Source organism: Bos javanicus, chromosome 2, assembly GCF_032452875.1.
Source record: "Bos javanicus breed banteng chromosome 2, ARS-OSU_banteng_1.0, whole genome shotgun sequence".
Lineage (NCBI taxonomy): Eukaryota > Metazoa > Chordata > Mammalia > Artiodactyla > Bovidae > Bos > Bos javanicus.
This window is the reverse complement of record NC_083869.1, coordinates 8,143,432-8,158,898: the sequence shown is the minus strand read 5'-3', so window position 1 is coordinate 8,158,898 and position 15,467 is coordinate 8,143,432. Positions and strand designations below refer to the sequence as shown.

Genomic DNA, 15,467 nt, shown 5'->3' with positions numbered 1-15,467 from the left:
AGAATTTCTAAGTTCTTAAAAAAGTCTCGAATGCTCTATAATGCTGTCAGCTGATTAATTTTCAGACAGAAATCTGAAAGTTCACTGAAATTTGAAAATCTGAAATTTTACTTTGAAAGTGTCAGTAAATTCCCAGTGGAAACAGTGGCATACTGATGATATTCAATTGTTCTTTTCTTTCAATAAAGTTCATATCTGGAAATTTAGCTCAATATATCGTTTAATTTATGAGTTATGTTTGTTTTCTAGAAAGTTTTTAAACCTATGAAATTAATTCTGTGAGATTTATTTAACTAGCAAATTCCTTTCTGGGAGTATGATTAAAGCTGTTGCAACCATTTTTCAACAATATGTATCTCATATAAAGCAAGATAGTTGTATTGAGTGTTTATAGACCATAGCAGAGTATTTGCATTTTGCTTTTTGGGGAAACTCATTAAAAAAAGTTATTACACCTTAATACATTCTCATTATAAAAGATTCAAATACTCCCAAGATCTAGCAAAATAGGTTTACCTTCATGTCCTCTCACCATCATGATCCTCAGGTACAAAACATTAATAGTTTAGCATGCATTATTCCAACACAAATTCTATCCATACACGAATATGTATACCTTAATATTAAAAAATTAAAAATAGGATCATAATGTATATTCTTTATTTTGAATTTGGGTTGGAAATTCAACATACTTTGTAAGTAAGGAGATTTGATTTGTATATCCCAAGGTCACTATTATTTGGACCATCTACCCAAGTAGTTATCACTGCTGCCCAGTGTGAGTCTCCCCAAGTTACTCTAGCATTTTCTTGGCATAGCATCTCTGAAGAAAGCGAAATATATCCATGAGAGAGTAAAATAATTATATACAAGCCAGTTCATTCATCAAAGAACCATGGCTTAAAAAGATATATCTTTTTTTTTTCTTTTAAGAAAAGAAATCTGTTAAGTTTGCCCACACTCTTTCTCTTTGTTTGCAGTCATTAATGGTTTAGCCCCATATTGCATTTCTCATAATAACCATGTGGGCAAATGCTTGTTAGATATGTTAGAATGTTCTTTAGTTGATTCTGATCTTTTCTTTTTTATCTTATTCTCTCTTATTTGACCTCCTATGCTTTTCCTATCTTCTGCTATCTTTAACCCTAACATTTTGGAGCATGTTTGATGGTCATGTATTTAGAAAAGATTTTCTCAACCTTGGCAATATTGATATGTCAGGCCAGATGATTCTTAGTTGTTAGGTCAAGGAGAGGGTTTTTCTGGGCATTGTAGGCTGTTTACCTCTACCCATTGTTTACCCACACTATAAGAATCGAAAATATCTTTAGATGCTGCTGAATGTCCCCTGGGGGCCAAAAGTACCGCCAGGTGATACATTTGTCCCTGGGGGTGCACAATCAACCATGGTTCAATAGCATTTCTAAACTTTTATTTTTATGGCATATATTTTGCAGGGATAGATAACTATCTTTAATCTGGTCCATAATATGTTTTGAAGTATCATTAAAATTGTATAAATACAGCACTGTTAAAACTTCACTCTATATATGAGTTGACTTTATATATATAATTGACTTTAAGTCACATAGAAGTAGATAGATGTTTACTGTATATTTATATTAAAAATTTATATGTATATGAAAATATTTGCTCAGGAAAAGACCTTTGCATCATGAAAGAAATGTCCTCATTTATCTATATAGATGAAATCTGAAACCTGAATTCAAGCCCTCTTATCTAATTCTTCAGCACTTGAATTCTAGAATTTTTAAAAAATATATGCATTTAGGCTATTGCAGTGTAACATGTAAACATGTATTGTGAAAAGGCCTTAAATCATACCAAACTACTTTCCAGAATAGATCAGGCATCATAAAGTCCCAATATACATGGTTTTTTTCATACATAGCCACTCAACATTTATCTTCAAATATGTAAATCTGTGTATATTCAGTGTCAATGGAAATAACATAAACTAACATTTTAAGATTTTATCTAAAATTTTCAGAACTCAGTGATGATATTTTAATAATAAAAATCTTATCCTATATACTATCTAGGAAATGTTTTCAGACATATTTATCTCTGAAAGTTTACCTTTGAAACATTTTGGCACTCCCCCAGAAAAGGGCCAAGAACAGAAAGAAAAAATGACCTTCACAATGAAATTTAGACTATTTCAAACAGTGTTTCCTGTATTTTTAGACTTAATGTTCTTATCTCCACCCTTAGTATGTATTCTTATTTAATTAATTTCCTGTTGATTTTAAAGGAAATTTGTACTGTAGGCTATTTTAAAATAATTACTTTAAACTTTCTCCCATATTTAAATTACTTGCTTTACAGAAGCAACACTCAGCCATTTTGAAAGTCAATATTTGAATGTTTTCAAAATCCAAGCGTTGTATTTTAATGTATCAAATTATTGTTTTCAATACACCCATCTTTAAATCTGTACTTTTGCATTCTGTTTTTATAATTTCTGTGTATATTTACCTAATCCAACTTTAAAGATTTGAAAATGGCAAATCTAATAGAAGGATGAACTTTTTTCTTTGTTTTCAAGCTAATATAAAACACATTCTAGACATCAGTATTATTTTTAACACTAATATAAATTCTGACTAAAGTAATAGACTTTCACAGACTTGAGACCAAGTAAGAATTATTAAAAATAATATTCTAATAAAAATACCTATGCCACTAAGGTTAAAACCTATGTTCACAGTGTCATGCTATTTGTCTTTATTGTGTCACTGGCATTATCTGAGTATCATTTGCATAACTTTAATATTTTTATTCAAATATCAGTCTTAAAGATATTTAAAAGGAAAATATATAATGGTCCATATTTTTTCCCAGTACACATTAAAATAAATTATAGAATGAAAAGAGCTACAGAAAAGGTTACACAGGAGTCACTTGAAGTCATCTATTATGTCACCTGCCACATTTTGGGAAACATAATTTGAGGGAGATAATCTGTGCTTTATAAAACTTAGCCTTTGATTTGCAGAGGCTTGAGGTTATGGAAGCAAGAATTTTCCAGAACATGACCAAAAATTCTTGTGCTTTGTTATTTTAAAATTAACACACAGTGATTTCTGTAAAATGCTGATTATCATAGAATATAATTGAGTCTAATGCATTTATGTCTTAAAACTCCTTTTTGGGGAGAGGGGAGGTGGTTGGCCTTGGTTATCAGTTGGGATTGTAAAAAGTAACAGTATGGCTTTTTTATTTTGTTCTGTTCTCATGACATTAAGTTTAGTTTTACCTTAAAGGAGAGAACTGAAACTTATGCCAAGTTATTTAGTTCTAGATTTCAAGAAGAATGACATTAGGGCAGTTTGTAATGAGTATAATATTCTTGGTGGTTTATTATATTTCAAATTTGTAGCTGGTCTTTTACCAGACATTTCTTTAGCTGTTTCTCAAGTCTTTCACAACACTGCAGTTCCTCCCTACATTTGTTATTTCAGCTGTGACATGGAGGTTTATTTTGGAAATGTATATTGACTAAAGTTTCTTATGCCACCCTCACTTAGCTCTGTGTAGTAAAGGTCACATTTAATTAGAATACAGGCTTTATGGCTAAGAGGTACATTGGAACCAGCCAATTTCCATTCCCACTGCTTCACTGACCTGAATTTGGCCTTACCGCTTTCCTTGTAACTTAGAATTCTGTCTTAACTTTTTCTCAGCCGTTGGTATTTTCTCACTCTAGTTCATTGCAGCTCTGAATTTGTTTTGCCCTGGTCAAAAGTCTTCAGAATCTCATCTTTGCGAAGACCTATTTCTACCTTCTGTTCCCACCACTATCTACCCTAGTCTTCTTATATTCCCATTACTCTTGATCTACACAAACTATGGTCATCGAGTCCTTCGGAGATTATACCTGTGCTTTTGCTGTCCTCTCTTCTCATTCACTACCCTTCTTGAATACCAAAGTATATAAATTCATTTGTCTGTTAATATCTACACTACTTTCCAGGCTCAACTCACATTTTACATTTTACCCTTCACCTTAGACTCCTTGGGTTCTCTTTTAACCCCCCACAAACACGATGTACTATGTCTCTTCTCCCTGAATCATCATTATATTTTTCTTATTAAAAAATAATACTGTGATTGTAATCTCAGTGTAGAGAGAAGGCATGGGTTTTTTGGTCTTCTCTTCCCTGGGTAACTGCTGTGATCAGAGCTTGTGTTACATTGTGTATAGATGGTCCCTGATTTGTAATGATTCTTATAATTTTTTTGACTTTATGATAATGCAGTACACATTCAGTAGGAACTATACCTTGAATTTTGATCTTTTACCAGGCTAGTAATCTGCTGTAGGATACTCTGATACTGAGCAGTGGTGGTGAACTACAGTTCCCAGTGAGCAATGTGATCAGGATTGTAAAGGAGGGAAACACTTACAGCTATTCTGTATCCATAAAACCGTTCTGGTTTTTACTTTCAGTACAGTATTCAATAAACTACATGAGATATTTAATAATTTATTATAATATAGGTTTTGTGTTAGATGGTTTTGCCAACTATTGGCTAACGTAAATGTTTTGAGCATGTGTAAGTATGCTAGGCTAAGCTACAATGTTAGGTGAAAAGTGAAAAAGTGAAAGTCGTTCAGTCGTGTCCGCCTCTTTGTGAACCCATGGACTTCTCTAGGCCAAAATACTGGAGTGGGTAGCCTTTCCCTTCTCTGGGGGATCTTCCTAACCCAGGGATCGACCCCAGGTTTCCTGCATTGCAGGCAGATTCTTTACTAGCTGAGCCACAAGAGAAGCCCAAGAATGCTAAAGTGAGTAGCCTACCCTTTCTGCAGCAGATCTCCCCACCCCAGGAATCAAACCGGGGTCTCCTGCATTGCAAGCAGATTCTTTACCAACTGAGCTATCAGGGAAGCCCATTCAATGTTAGGTAGTCACATGTATTATTTGCATTTTCAATTTGGGATATTTTCAATTTAGAATGAGTTCATTAGGGCATAAGCACATCATCGGTTGAAGAAGACCTATATTCTGTTATATTTTAGGGACTCTTTTTGCACACAAAGTTGCAGTTTGCAATGGATGGTTTAGAAGGCTGAAATTCCTTATTTATGAAGGAATGTTATTTTAATATTTATTCAAACAATATCCTGAAGAATCTCAATGTTTTTGCCACCCACAGGGAAATAATTTCCTTTCCAATAAAGTGCACAGTTAAGGTGTTTGTGAGCAGGAATTGAATGAAAATATACCACTGAGGAGATGGCTGAAAGTTTACATGTATGTATATGTGTGTGTGTCTGTGTGTGTACAAAATTGGGGAAAGAGGTTTCTTTTACCATCAGTGCTTCCCAGTGTTTTAAGTCTGAATTAAATATTAAGTGAATTAAATGTATTCAGTCCCACTGCATTTTAGAGCCATCTGTGGTCACTTATGATCCTAATGCCAGTTTCCATCTTTTAAGGGGGAAATTGCAGTGGTGTGGAATCTGGAGATTATTGCTCATCTCATTCTCTCACTCTTCCATGATTTATTTACCTTCTGTATAGCAAGTTACCAGCAGGAAAAAAGCTCATATATTTGCAAATAGAAAGAATATAAAATAATTTATTAATTTGATAATAATCTATTAATTGAGTTATATGTTTAGGCTCCTGAGTATAATAATCTTACTTTTATACTTTCTTGTATCTTTATCAAAAACTTGTTATTGCAACATACATACCTTAGCAAAATTTCAAAAAAGAAGTAATTTGTCTTAAACTTAGACCAAAGTGCTAATGACAAAAATAGGAAAGGGGATTTAATTATAAGACATACTAGATTTAAAGTCTGGGCCCTCATGCTGCCCATGCATGGCAATGTCTGTGATTACTCTGAGCACTTTTTTTGTATTTACTCAGGACTAAATGAGTAAATGACTAAGTGTCAGCACTATTTAATTCAACAAATTAAATTTATTGAAGAGTCTCTGATGCCTCTGAATCATTTTCCAGGGGACATTCTGAAACTAGACCTGTAACAATAATTTCTTAGTGAACATAGAAAATGTTCTCTCTTCAAGAAGAGTAATATTCAAAGGGGTCTTCTAAATAATACATGAGGATATTTTCTTACTCCTTAGATGCCCGTTTAACTAGAATTTAAGACTAAATATAGCAACTTAGAATCCTCTAAATTTATACCTCTGCTTAATTATTTAACAAATTCAAAAATTGATTTCCTTTAAAAGCATCTTCCCATTTCTAATCTACTGAAGTCAATGGCAAGTATACTGGTGCTAGACAAAGCTACAGCACACTGAAACATATGTATGTATTTCCAAAACCCAGTGCAGTAATATATTTCTCTGTATACCCTTAATGTAGATTATATAGACTCATGTTGGTATTCTCTAATTTGTGAGAACCTGGGGCATTTGCCAGAAATATAAGAGGTCATGATTATAGTTGGAGGCTCCTTAGAGGATGCAGTATATTTCCTGATTACATGTTACACTGACAGCTCTGAATACAATGGAGATAGTAGAAGAGAAAGCAAAAGAGTTAAGTACGGGTATTGTTACTTCCCAGGTGCTGCTGCTGCTGCTAAGTCCCTTCAGTCATGTCCGACTCGGTGCGACCCCATAGACGGCAGCCCACCAGGCTCTCCCGTCCCTGGGATTCTCCAGGCAAGAACACTGGAGTGGGTTGCCATTTCCTTCTCCAATGCATGAAAGTGAAAAGTGAAAGTGAAGTCACTCAGTCATGTCCGACTCTTCGAGACCCCATGGACTACAGCCTACTAGGCTCCTCCATCCATGGGATTTTCCAGGCAAGAGTACTGGAGTGGGGTGCCATTGCCTTCTCCCAGGGGTAAAGAATTGGCCTGCCAATGCTGGAGAGCAAGACATAGGGGTTTGATCCCTGGGTCAGGAAGATCCCCAGAAGTAGGAAATGACTACCCATTCCAGTATTCTTGCCTGGAAAATTTCATGGACAGAGCCTGGCAGGCTATAGTCCATGGGGTTTCAAAGAGTCAGGCACAACTGAGCGTGCACACACATTGTTACCTCATGCCTTGTTCAATCGCATGTGGCATCTGTACAAATAGAATTATTTTAAATTTGAATTTTTTGTTGTTTCTTTCAGAGATTCATATTTATATGTAGGAGAATCATGTGTGGGAAAAAAACCCCTATAGTTTTCTGTACTGAACCAGTATTCCTAATTGACTGTAACTTTTCTAACTTTTTGAATGCTCCTTTAGAAAATGATGATAATATTAATCTTTTTTGCATTTTAAGAGGAATATATAAATATATTGACATTTTATTTTATTTTATATTTTATGTTTAAATTTTTGTTAGCTTTCTCTTTTTTTTAGCTTTCTTTTTATAACTATTTGGAAATAATTTCAAACGTAGAATAAATTTGCAAGGATAGTTGAAAGGGTACACTCTATCTACAGTAACTTATTGTTAATATTTCATTTGGGTCATCATTCATGTTCTCTCTCTCAGTGTGTGTGTATATGTTTGTGTGTATATAATATGTTCACATGTTATATACATGTGTGGGTGTATACATTTTTTTCATAAACCACTTGAGGGTGATGTTTAAAAAAGTTTTTTTCTGGTAAGCTTTCTTATCTCTTTTGTTTTTGAATATTTATGTTCATGATAGAAATAAAAGACATTTTGGTCTGATTTAGGTGATGATAAACAGAGCCTTCTGGTAAATTTGGTTTTCCACTCTTAGCCATTTTTATCTCGGTTACAACTTTTTATGCTCAATTTATATGACCACTATGAATATTTGTTGAGCAAGGGAGACAGTATATACCCTTTCTTCTATTCACCTTTGAGGTGTTTTGACTAATGGTTCCAAGCAGGGGATGAAGGAAAGAGTGGTACATGGGAGCATGGTGTTAACTCTCCATAGGGTGATGTTGAATATTTGGGATAAAATCACTAGCTAACCTTGTCACTTAGCACATAGATATTACTTTCATGTTAAAGGTGGATTTTAGTATGAAAATTATATACTGAGCACAAATGTTTCACAACTCTCAGTCTTCACAGATCCTTGATTTTCAAATGTTTTGCTACTTATTTCATTATTATTTTTTTATGTCCTGCTCCAAGAAACAGATGAATGTGATACCTGTATATTCTAGAATCTTAAAATACAGTTTTAGAAGGACTATGTTATTACTCTCTTTGCCATTTCTTGCTATACTTGAGTAGGCTTTTAATACATGCTGACTGATTTAAATGAAGATGTGCCCCATACAGCTGCTCTGCTTCATTTTTTGTTAGCTTACTCCTCAAATCTGTATTATCAGCAAGGCAGTGTCCTAGATCACCTGATGAGATGCTTGAAGTTTTCGGTTTTACATGTTCGATCTATAGTTAATACTTTAAGAATATTTTAATAACAGATATTTTATAATTTCATACATCAACTATTGAATGACAAACCTAGACAGCATAGTAAAAAGCAGAGACATCACTTTACTGACAAAGATCCATATAGTCAAAGCTATGGTTTTTCCAGTAGTCATGTATGGATGTGAGAGTTGGGACCGTAAAGAAGGCTGAACACCAAAGAATCAGTGCTTTGAAACTGTGGTGCTGAAAAAGACTCTCGAGAGCCCCTTGGACTGAAAGGAGATCAAACCAGTCACTCCTAAGGGAAATCAACTCTGAATACTCATTGGAAAGACTGACACTGAAGCTAAAGCTCCAATACTTTGGCCACCTGATGCAAAGAGCTGCTTCATTGGAAAAGACCTTGATGCTGGGAAAGATTGAGGTCAGGAGAAGGGGCAGCAGAAGATAAGATGGTTGGATGGCATCACTGACTCAATGAACATGAGTCATTGGACTTGAATCTCCTTGAGAAAACTCAGGGAGATTGTGAAGGACAGGGAAGCCTGGCATGCTGCAATTCATGGGACATGAGTTGGCCACTGAAAAACAATAACTATTGAATACTCAATGCTTTACCTATATTATCTTTAATTTTTACTGAAATCTTAAACAAAATTATTTAAGTTATCTGTATTTTAGAGATGAGAAAAAATAAGCTTAGATGGTTAAAATAGTTTGCCTTTTAGATAATAATATATCCCTGTGGGTTACTGTGAGAATCAAGACACTGTATGTCTGAAGTAGCTCACACAGAGACTGGCACATAGTAGTCTTTCAATAAGTAAAAATTTTAATACTCTTGTTGGTTGATGGTATTGCTCTTATCAATGCCAACATATCAGTCAGTGGCATAGCTAAGGTTCTGCCTTATCTGAATCTACAGTGTATGTTGACTATATTTGATATCTTTTGAAATACAAATAGAGTGAACACTTGATGCAGTTATATTTCTTTCCCTATGCAGCTGTGTTCTCTGTTACTGCAAAGAAGCCAGCTGTTAATGACCTCATGGAATAAATTTTCATTATTGGCTTTAACTTGCAAAGCAATCTTTTAATGGTCAAGGCTGACACCGTATTTCATGCTGATGACAGTGTTCCTAGAAGCTCTGCAACAGATGGTGGCCGTTGTGTAGAATCAGCACAGCTCTCCTGAGCTGTGCTGCCAGCTCAGCATAATTCTCCAGATAAACAGTTTGCCTATATAAGGCATCAGTCAGCAGTGGAGAGATTTATCTGTAAAAGCAGAGGGGAAAATAAGAGGATTCTTACTAAAATGGGTTGAGGGCACAAGCTGAACTCTGTTCTCTGTGTGGCATTCTGTGTCAGATTTTAGAAGCATATGGCCAGGACCGATTTCACCGTAGTTCCAGTTAGCAAATAGCCTGGTGTCATATTCCACATAAACCACAAGTTTACATTTTGCATTGAGACCATTTTTATCCGAAGGCGCTGTGTTTTACACGTGCTCATATGAAGGCAAGATGCCTGGTGTACAGAACATGCAATTGATGAATGCCTTAGGGAATAATGACAGGGAGATGAGATTTCAGTGCCAACAAAGGACTCTTTGTTTCCCAGAAATTTTCATCATTTTGGACAGGATTATTTGAATCTGGTAATGGATGGACAAGGCCTGCTCTTGCTCTTCTGCTTGTGCCTATAAATTAGGAATCGCTTCTATGTGATATGTGGAAAATATTTTTTGGGGAGAAAAGAGAAGTGTGTGTACTTTTTCTGACGTGCCTTGTGTATTTTTCTGGGACCGGTCAGATGACAAAACTTGCAGTGATTGGATTGAACTGCAGAGGTGATTTAATGTGAAATTAATGGACCTTAGCCTTCAGGGCTCTTTATTTTCCCAGGTTCTTACAAAGACCTTGGACCTTATTCACATGATCTTATGTAAAATTTGCAGTTAAGATGTTTTATACACTCAGGTAAGACTGTGATTTTTTTTGTACACCTACTTCCCTCTGTCATAGTTCCGTATTGAAGTGGCTGTGTTCAATTCTGGAATCTGGCTGATGGGATGCTGAGTTGGAGATATATTTATTTTGGGCTTAGTGGGATATATCAGTGTGAGACATCTGAAATTGTCGTTTTTGGAGGTCGAAGATGATTGAACATTGGCGATGTCATATGGTTACAGGCAGTTGGAAGTTGCTTCAGTGTAGAATTAAGTTATTTCTACTGCCCTGGTAAAGAACTGTCTTCCAGGAATCTTCCTGCTGCTCACTGAGCTATATACCCTGTGTGACAAGTGCACAGCAAGAGGGCATTTTGTGATACGCACATGTCCTTGGGCACCTGGCACAGAAAACATGTGGGTGAAGGAGGAACAATGATAAAACTTTGACCGACTGTGATAGAGGAAACTGCATCATCTTTCTAGTTTTCCCGTAGAAAACAATACAAAATCCTTAAAAAATGATGGGGTACCCCTTGAAGTCTATAAGCCAAAGCAAAACAAAACACTGAAAAAAGAAAATATACAGAAACATGTCTAGTAATTCTCTGAAAGCATATGCAGTTTTTCTGGATTTTGTGATTTTTGTGGCAACTGTCAAATTATTTGTGGCATTTTGAAGCTTGTTTACTTAAAGGGTTTCCCGGCCTTCATTGTATAAGTTTCAAAGTTCACAGTACTTGTATCTGCACCTAAATTGGAAGCATATGGAATGGGGTTCCGATAGCAAACAGATTTTTTTCCAGGAACCCAGAGATCCTTTCCTGAGAATATTTTTATAACTTCTTAAATTGGAGCTCAAGCATAGTGACATAACTGATTTCCTTTCAGAGGAAAAAAGGTGTGTAATGGGATGAAAATAGATTATAAGCATGATACTAGAGTATATAACAGAGAAGGAAATGGCACCCCACTCCAGTACTCTTGCCTGGAGAAACCCATGGATGGAGGAGCCTGGTGGGCTGCAGTCCATGGGGTCGCTAAGAGTCGGACACGACTGAGCGACTTCACTTTCACTTTTCACTTTCATGCATTGGAGAAGGAAATGGCAACCCACTCCACTGTTCTTGCCTGGAGAATCCCAGGGACAGGGGAGCCTGGTGGGCTGCCCTCTATGGGGTCGCACAGAGTCGGACACGACTGAGCGACTTCACTTTCACTTTTCACTTTCATGCATTGGAGAAGGAAATGGCAACCCACTCCACTGTTCTTGCCTGGAGAATCCCAGGGACAGGGGAGCCTGGTGGGCTGCCCTCTATGGGGTCGCACAGAGTCGGACATGACTGAAGCGACTTAGCTGCAGAGTATATAAGGTGATGTTTCTAGGGTTAGGATTGGAGTAAATTTTAAAAACCATAGCAACTCAAAATCTATTTCTATTCATCTCTATCTTTTCTTAACCTTGTTTATTACCATCTTGCCTTTCAGGAAAATAAACACAGATAAGGATCATCAGTGAATGAGATTTTTTAGTTAATGAAGCCGGCTGTATATGAAAGACCTTCACTCAAGCTGTCTTCTAGTGTTTTCCACTCTGTTTCCTAATGATATGTTAGTCTGACAGCTTTTTTTTCCCCTTTTTCTTCAAAGGTGGCCTGGGAGGCACTGCTAGAATCAGCAAATAAATTATTTGTTAATAAATTCTCCATAAACATGAATTCTTCAGCGTTCACAAGTAAAACAGCCATTTGCTCTTCTGTCCTGTTGTTTTGTCTTCTTAATTTTACCAACTTTGGGGAATCTGGGAAGCTGTAACCAAAGAAGCAATACTCTTCTTATTGATGCATACAACTCCCCAAATGTCACGAATAATTTAGAAAACTTAAGATCACAGATCAACTCATCATAAATTACATGTAAAGCATTTGGTTGAGGGAGGATCCTCAGTATAGTGCCCATCCATGACCCCCACCTCCTTTCTTTTATATTTCCCTATCTTGGTGAATGTGACAACCAACCTTAAAATTCTGTAAGGCAGAGTGTGAGGCATGCAAGACACCTCATGACTTATTTGCCATATTATGCTCATGTACAGAGAAGGCAATGGCAGCCCACTCCAGTACTTTTGCCTGGAGAATCCCATGGATGGAGGAGCCGGTAGGCTGCAGTCCATGGGGTCACTAAGAGTCGGATACGACTGAGCAACTTCACTTTCACTTTTCACTTTCGTGCATTGGAGAAGGAAATGGCAACCCACTCCAGTGTTCTTGCCTGGAGAATCCCAGGGATGGGGGAGCCTGGTGGGCTGCCGTCTGCGGGGTCGCACAGAGTTGGACACGACTGAGCGACTGAACTGACTGAACTGACGGATTGATGCTCATGTAAGCTGCCTTAGTCTCTCCAATGGTGACCTCTATGGCTCCTGACTCTTTCTGACCCACTGTCAAAGGAGTTCTTTTTAAGGAAACATTGTTTATATAGCATATTTAAAAGCCTTATACAAAGGATAGTCACCATTGCATCATATATATTCATTGAACAAGTACCAATTGAGTGCTAGGGAGAACTGGCGTGAAGTGGGCTGGACATCTTCAGATGTCTCTTCCAGGTCCCTTCTCTACCTGTGTCTGTTATGCTCTCTTCCCTGAGAGACAAATCAATATAAACCATAAATATAAATATAAACCCTAAGCCTCCTGGGAAGAGCTATGAGGGAGAGAGAAGTGTGAGCTCTCATTATTTATTCTCTTAACTCTTAACTTGACTGTTGGCCCCCTCCAATTATGAGTGTTTCTCTCAAAGCCGTCCTCTCTGTTGGACTCTTTCTGGTTTTCAGTATCTTTCCTCTCTCTTGTCCCTTCAGGGTTGTATGTGGCAGTAGACCAATATTACTACCACTGAGGTTCTTGATTATCCCTTTTGGTTTCCTTACATCCTTCTACCTCTTGTAAATAGTCCTTTATTAAACTCTTCAGGGGCTTCTCCAGTAGCTCAGATGGTAAAGAATCTGCCTGGAATGCAGGAGACCCAGGTTCGATCCCTGGGTGGGGAAGATCACCTGGAGAATGGAATGGCTACTCACTGCAATATTCTTGCCCAGAGGATTCTATGGACGAGGAGCCTAGGGCCAAAAGTCCACGGGGTCACAGAGTCAGATAGTCAGACAGGACTGAGTGACTAGCACTCTCACTTTTCAAATTCTTTATCAATTATCTTAATTTAGTCTGGTACTCATTTCCTTCTAGATCTGACTGAACCTCTGTCATGCTTTGAGGTTATCAGTGATATATGAAGTAGTGAGGGAAAAAAATTCATGCAGGGAAAGAACTTTCTGCATGGAAAAACTCTTTTCCTGGAAAATTAGAAGGACAGCAAGGTGGACTGGGTGGCTAGAATGAAGTAGGCAAATTGGAAAGAAGTAAGAAATTAAATGAGAGTGGTAGCAGAATGAGGTGGGAAGACCACCAAATGCCTAATAGGGCTTATTTTCATCACGAGAGTGAAGTCATTGGAGTTGATGACTGGTTTATCATGTGTCACTCGGACTACTATTTGGAGAATAGACTGGGGACAAAGGTAGAAGCAGGGAGGCCAGTTAGAAGGCTGTTGAGAAAGATGATGGTAATTGCAGCAGCAGCAGAAGTAGTGATAAATGGTGGGATTTTGGATATATTTTGGAAAATGGGGAAGAGATTTGCTGATGGTTAAAGAAGGAGTCCAGATGGCAAATTTGGCACTTAGATGGATGGACCTGTCATTTCTGATATGGAGATGACTGCTGGAGGAAGAGTCATTCTCCAAGTCTTATGGATATCCTTCATATCCATATGAAGTGGATATAGTGAGTGAGAGTGGTTCACAGGGAATGTGTCTGGGATAGAAATACAAATTCAGGAGTCATCAACACACAGATGATATTTAGCCTGAAATTCCCTAGGATGTTGATGCTCAAACTTCTGATTTACATACTTATAAATATAATTTTCATTGTAAATTATGGTGGTTGGGTCAGCAAACTCTAAGAACAGTGTTATTAGAATTAGACTATATGGCTTCCCCAGTGGCTCAGAGATAAAGATCAGATCAGATCAGATCAGATCAGTTGCTCAGTCGTGTCCAACTCTTGCGACCCCATGAATCGCAACACGCCAGGCCTCCCTGTCCATCACCAACTCCTGGAGTTCACTGAGACTCACGTCCATCAGTCAGTGATGCCATCCAGCCATCTCATCCTCTGTCGTCCCCTTCTCCTCTTGCCCCCAATCCCTCCCAGCATCAGAGTCTTTTCCAATGAGTCAACTCTTCACAGGAGGTGGCCAAAGTACTGGAGTTTCAGCTTTAGCATCATTCCTTCCAAAGAAATCCCAGGGTTGATCTCCTTCAGAATGGACTGGTTGGATCTCCTTGCAGTCCAAGGGACTCTCAAGAGTCTTCTCCAACACCACAGTTCAAAAGCATCAGTTCTTCGGTGCTCAGCCTTCTTCACAGTCCAACTCTCATATTCATACATGACCACAGGAAAAACCATAGCTTTGACTAGACGGACCTTTGTTGGCAAAGTAATGTCTGCTTTTGAATATGCTATCTAGGTTGGTCATAACTTTTCTTCCAAGGAGTAAGCGTCTTTTAATTTCATGACTGCAGTCACCATCTGCAGTGATTTTGGAGCCCAAAAAATAAAGTCTGACACTGTTTCCACTGTTTCCCCATCTATTTCCCATGAAGTGATGGGACTGGATGCCATGATCTCAGTTTTCTGCCTGTTGAGCTTTAAGCCAACTTTTTCACTCTCCACTTTAACTTTCATCAAGAGGCTTTTTAGTTCCTCTTCACTTTCTGGCATAAGGGTGGTGTCATCTGCATATCTGAGATTATTGATATTTCTCCTGGCAATCTTGATTCCAGCTTGTGTTTCTTCCAGTCCAGTGTTTCTCATGATGTACTCTGCATATAGGTTAAATAAACAGGGTGACAATATACAGCCTTGACGTCCTCCTTTTCCTATTTGGAACCAGTCTGTTGTTCCATGTCCAGTTCTAACTGTTGCTTCCTGACCTGCATACACATTTCTCAAGAGGCAGATCAGGTGGTCTGGTATTCCCATCTCTTTCAGAATTTTCCACAGTTTATTGTGATCCACACA

The 15,467-nt window shown here is 37.5% G+C and overlaps 1 protein-coding gene and 1 non-coding gene across 5 annotated transcripts in view; both read left to right on the top strand.

Annotated features, from left to right (window-relative positions):
* GULP1 (GULP PTB domain containing engulfment adaptor 1) overlaps positions 1 to 15,467 on the top strand; it is a 333,659-nt gene that overhangs the window by 33,256 nt on the left and 284,936 nt on the right. The gene's annotated exons all lie outside the window — the stretch shown is intronic.
* Positions 13,305 to 13,376, top strand: TRNAS-GGA (transfer RNA serine (anticodon GGA)). Its single transcript has one exon. It is a non-coding gene; the product is annotated as a tRNA-Ser (tRNA).